Source organism: Jatropha curcas, chromosome 4 (assembly GCF_041381405.1).
Source record: "Jatropha curcas cultivar XTBG-Jc1 chromosome 4, XTBG_Jcur_1.0, whole genome shotgun sequence".
Taxonomy (NCBI): domain Eukaryota; kingdom Viridiplantae; phylum Streptophyta; class Magnoliopsida; order Malpighiales; family Euphorbiaceae; genus Jatropha; species Jatropha curcas.
The window spans coordinates 2,428,075-2,434,297 of NC_143154.1; the positions used below are offsets into that span (position 1 = coordinate 2,428,075).

At 35.0% G+C, this 6,223-nt stretch overlaps 1 pseudogene; it reads right to left on the reverse strand.

Annotated features, from left to right (window-relative positions):
* Positions 1 to 152: 152 nt before the first annotated feature.
* Positions 153 to 983, reverse strand: LOC105629295 (zinc finger CCCH domain-containing protein 1 pseudogene; annotated as a pseudogene).
* Positions 984 to 6,223: the final 5,240 nt, after the last annotated feature.

Here is a 6,223-nt window from a genome sequence, read left to right on the forward strand (position 1 = left end):
CAAAATAAAAATTCTCTACATTCACTGTCTGGTTTTTATTGATCACATTGTTGAAAAGCAAGCAACAAGGAGAGTAGGTTAATGGCTTATTGCCATCTCTTTCTTCTTTCTTGATAGCTTGTTCATTATATTATACGTTTCTCTCTCTCTCTTATATATATATATATATATATATATATATATATATATATATATAAAACAACTGTCCTAACTAACAATTCCATAACCTATAGTAATAATGAAATTGTAATTTTTGCGCTGCAACCAAGTTTAATACAATGTACTATGTTCCTTAAAAAAATGATTGACATGTGAAGCACATAAACCTAAGGCCTAGAAAATCAAATTTCAATTTTTGCTTCACAAGTCAATCGTTTTTTTTAGGGCCTTGAATCATGCAACTAGGCTTATAATCCCCTCGATCAAGCATGAATTTGCATGAATCTCCATATCCACAGTAACCAGTTTCTTTATAATCCTTACATATGTCGGGTTGATAATCAAACCTTGCGGACACCCTAATGTGAGCAGAAGCCCTAAGGGGGCCATGAGAACCGTTTGCTCTCTTCTAAAGCCAGCTTTATAATCAGTATAGCCATTTATTCCTTTATACAACTTTTCATTCCTAGAGGCTGGATTTTTACACTTTAAAGCCTCCTCTGCTTGCTTAAGAGCCCTCTCACGAATGGCCTGACATCTTTTGAGAACTCAGTCTCAGTTTCTAGAGTTGCTGTTGCCTTACTGTCATGTTGAACTTGAATTTCCTTTGAAGACTCAGATTGAAAGATCGGTCTATCAGATTCCACATCTGATTCAGTGGCCTTGGACTTGTCGGAAGGTTTAGAAGAAAAGTATAGCTTATTATTGTCATATTTTGGAGCTTTTTTCTGATTGTGCAGCAAAAAGCTTTCTGAATCCTTATCTTCATCTTCCTCAGTTGTTTTCTTTCTTATATCCTTGTTCTTTAGTGGCTTCTTGAAGAATTACACACTGCAAATGCCCAAGACATCAAAGGCATTACTTATATTACCATAGCTGAAAAAAAAAAACAGCAAAAAAGAAAAAATTTAAAAGAGGGAGAAAACAAAGAAAGAGATAAAGCTCCAAGGTATACACCTGGTGCAGGTTGTTGGGATTCACCTAAATCAGCCATCTTCAGATGTGGAAGGAAAATTATAAGCAGGACTATATGAGATCTAGTGGAAAAGCACTCCTTTATAACTCTGAAAATAAATAGAAACACTACATCAGCCCCAAACACAATATAATTTCATAAAACGAGAAGACAACTACAGTGCAAATAGATTCATTAAATAAAACAGCACCAACGACCTTGCTTGGATATATAATATATCCATACTTTTGCTTTCAAGAACTCTCACAATATAAAATGCAAAAGCATAATAGTAGTAATGAATAAACCATTAGCCATCTAAAGGTTTTTAAACAATACATTAACACCATCGTTCTTCTCATTTTGAAACAAAGCATAAAAATTACATTTAATTAACCAAAACAAGCCCATAGAGATCATTTAGAACATGGGCTTAACAATTCCAATCTGTTGACTTGTTGTAATAAGCTTAGTTTATCTTAACCCAACTTAGGAAAATTTCAGATTCAACCGTCTTCTTTAGGCTAAATCATTAAAAATATCCCAAATTTTGTGGTTAATTTTAATTCTAGCATAAATTCAACTTTCTTTTTCTAGTATCTTGAATTTCAACTTTAATTATAATAGCACCATAATCTCAAATTGTACTCTCAATTTAATGAATAAAATATTATTTTCATGGGATCCATACTCTTTCTGATGGTCAGGTTAATCGGCCGTTGCTTATAAGTAAATAAGTATTTTATATTTATTTATATAAATATTAAAATAAAAAATAATATATTCATCTTAAAAATAAAATAGTTTTATTTATTTATATATAGTATAAGTAATCATTCCCTAAAAATAAAATTAGACTGTAATGAATAACACATATTTTTAGAAGAGATCTGACTTAATTATAATTTCAATAAACCCTAACTGAAATTCTATGATTAAAAAATGGCAAAACAAAAACTTAAATTAATATTCTGTGCTTATAACTAACTAAAATTTATTATTTTACTCAGATTTTTATGAATTTATATTTCTAACCAATATTAGTTATTGTGTCGTTAAACAATGAAGTTTTGGTTAATCTAACCATGAGAGAGAGTATAAGTCCAACAAAAATAATATTTATTCATTAATTTGAAATCATGGTGGTCTTGTAACTAAAGTTGAAATTCAGAGTAATAGGAGAAGAAAGTTGAAATTAGGATACAATTAATTAAAATTGGTAGCAAAGTTTGAGATTTTTTTTAATGATTTAGCATCTTCTTTAAATAAGAGTTACAGCAAACTTACCTCGGTACAAGCTTTCAAAATTCCTTTTCCTTATCAAAGTCAGAACTCATCAAAAAATCCTAAAGCACTTCAAATATCTCCATCACTTCTGAATGCTGATTTTTTTTTTTATTTTAACCCGAAACTTATTGACCCGTCTAATTCAGATTTGTACCTAATATGCCCATAAAAGGGGAGTGAAACGTTCCATCTCGAGTGTTTAAAGGGACTTCATATCCAGAACTCGAATGCGAGATCTCTATTTACGAGAAAATGAAATCTCTTTCATTCGATCTCAACTTTCGGGGTACTTCTCAATCGTAATTTTAGTGCAAAGGCACTTCCTACTAATTATTTATAAAAACGAAAAAAAAAAAAAAGGCTTCACTAAAATTGCTAGTTCATTGGCAATTTCACTGAGTGCATGTTACTGAAATATTTTTGCACAATTCTATTGGTGATTTCAGAGCACTGTAAACTAAGGATACTTGTAGCCAATATTATTTTTTAATTTCTTTCAGAATCACATTAAGTTGGCAATCGTTTTTTCTTTTTGATTCACAGGGAGATCTATGTTGGTGGTGATGTGCCCACTCAATTGGGATCCACAGTTTGAAAAGAAAAAAAATAAAGAGAAAAAAAAAACATTCTGTTTGAAAAAGCAAAAGGTTGGTTGCCAACCATTCAAAGGTCGGCAACCAACTACGAAATTAATGGAGAGCCGTGTGTAACAAACACACGACTCTCTCATTCCCTCTCCTATTTAGGAGAGGATGTTTCTCAGTTTAGATGTACCAACAAAACGCGAGAGAAGAATTAGAGAGTTCAGTTTTAAGAAGGGTTCTTAAAATGAAGGGTTTAGAAAATAGTGAAGATTATTAAGGTGTTTTTGGGAAACACTTGTGAGTGCCACTATTTTGTATTACTCTCTTTGTAAGCCTACTATTTTTAATAGTGAAAGAAAAATATTCGGAGTTGGTCCCGTGGACGTAGCCCTAAATAGTTGAGGGTGAACAACGTAAATTTCTGTGTCCCAATTTTAATTTTTCCGCTGCTTAATTATTCTAGTAATTTTATTTCCGGTATCCTAACAAGTGATACCAGAGCCTGGTTCAGCTGGTCAGATAGCAGTACCGGATCCGTGGATATATTTTGAAAATAAATATACCACGAAGACGAGAAAATTACGACGAGTCCATTGGTGCAGTCCGCTCGGAAAGACGTTGCAAAATCGACTTAGTAATGAATAGTAAAATAGTAACTCAAAGTTGATGGTGAATAGTTACTATTGGCTTGCTGAGCCCGTCACTGTTAAGCCCAGCACTATTACGTATAGTACTATTCATGTATACAGGTACTATTCAAGTATAGTACTATTTACGTGTACTATTGCTATTCTCGTATACTGTTACTATTCACATATATGGTTACTATTTACTCAAAAGTTATGGAAGCTAGAACGAGCAAAATGATCAGTTTAAATGGCGCAAATTACCATATATGGAGAAATAAAATGAGAGATCTCCTTATGGTAACCAAAATGCATCTACCCGTGTTTGGTTCAAGCAAACCGGAAGACAGACTGATGAAGAATGGGCTTTCGAGCATGAACAAGTTTGTGGTTATATTCGACAATTTGTCGATGATAATGTGTACAACCACATCTGTAACGAGACTCACGCCAGAACATTATGGGACAAGCTTGAACAGCTATATGCCTCAAAATCCGGCAACAACCAATTATTTTGTTTGACGAAGCTGATGAATTTCAAATGCCAAGAAGGTACTTCTGTAGCAGATCACTTGAGTGAAATGCAGGCGACTATTCACCAGCTGTCAAATATGGGCATAAAATTTGATGACAAAATCCTCGGCCTTATGGTGCTTGCCTCCTTACCAGAGTCTTGGGAGACTCTGAAGATATCAATAACAAACTCTACACCACATAGTGGAGTTAGCTGGGAATTTGTTAAAAATGCTGTTTTGAATGAAGAAATGAGACGTAAAGCACAGAATCCTTCTTCATCTCAGTTAGACATTTTTTTAGCAGATGCTAAAAGAAATAACCAGCCCAGAGGGAGGAGCCAATCTAGAAGTTCAATTAGAAGAGATAAGAGCAGGGGTAAATCAAACAAATTTGCTAATATTGTGTGCCATCATTGTGGGAAGAAGGGGCACATTAAAAGGTATTGCCGGAAGTTCAAAAGTGATCAGGAGAAGATCAAAGGCAAAGCAAAGAAAGAAGAAAGCAGTGATGATGAAGCCAATGTCATTGCTGAGTTCCAACTGTTCATTGAAGACATTATCAATCTTGCAACCCAGGAGACCAGTTGGGTAATTGATAGTGGGGCTACACTTCACGCAACATCTCGAAGAGAGAATTTTTCATCTTACACACCAGAAAATTTGGGTGTGGTCAAGATAGCAGACGGCAAACTGTTGAAAGTCGTCGGTAAGGGAGACATTTGCCTGGAGACAGAAAATGGTTCGAGATTAATTTTAAAAGATGTTGTGCATGTACCAGCATGCATTCAAACTTAATCTCGGTTGGCAGACTTGATGATGAAAATTTCTGTAGCACCTTCAGAAATGGACAGTGGAAGCTCACAAAAGGTTCCATGGTGATAGCGAATGGAAGGAAAGACCCAAAGCTGTACGTAATGCATGCGAAGCTCTCCCAAGATGCCTTTAATGTAGCGAAGGATGACAGTACAATTGAATTGTGGCATAAACGACTAGGTCACATGAGTGAGAAAGGAATGACAACTCTGGTTAAAAACAACATGCTATCTGGATTGGATAAAGTCCATTTAGAGAAATGTTCTGATTATATGGTAGGAAAGCAGAATAGAGTAGCTTTCAAGATTTCTCAGCCTTCTAGAATGAAGAATGTGTTAGATCTGGTACATTCAGATCTATGTGGACCATTGATAATGTCATATGGTGGAAATCGATACTTCGCAACATTTATTGATGACCATTCTAGGAAGACCTGGGTGTACACTTTGAAGTCTAAAGATCAAGTTTTAGATGTTTTTAAACAATTTCTAAACTTGGTTGAGCGACAAACAGGCAAGAAGCTGAAGTGCATCAGAACAGATAATGGTGGAGAATACACTGGGCCATTTGATGCTTTCTGCAAAGAGCGTGGTATTCGACATCAAACAACACCTCCCAAGACGCCGCAACTGAATGGTTTGGCTGAGAGGATGAACAGAACTTTGATGGAGAGAGTCAGATGTTTACTCTCACATGCAAAGTTGTCTAAAAGATTTTAGGGTGAAGCTCTTCTTACAGCAGTTCATCTTATAAGTTGTTCACCTTGTGTTCCTCTTCAGTATGATACTCCAGAAAGAGTATGGTCAGGAAAGGATGTTTCCTATGATCACTTGTGGGTGTTTGGTTGCAAAGCATTTGTGCATATTCCTAAGGATGAGAGGTCTAAGCTTGATGTCAAGACTCGACAATGTGTATTCATTGGTTATGGTCAAGATCAATTTGGCTATAGATTTTTTGATCCACTCCAGAAAAAGATGATAAGAAGCAGAGATGCTGTATTTGTTGAAAATCAGACTATTGAAGATGTTAAAAAGACTCAGAAGCAAGTTGCCGATAGATCTGAAGATGATTCAACAGATGTCCAAATAGTTCCTCTAGCAACAGAACAAAGAGAAGTTGGAGATGAAGAAACTATTCCACAAGAACAAGAGCCAGAGCTAGAAAATCCAGAAATTCCTCATCAGAATGAACCAGAAGATGATTTTGATGGTGTTCCTGTTCAGCCACCAGCACCAGAAGGTTCTCAAACATTAAGAAGGTCTAGTAGAGTCAGACAACCATCTA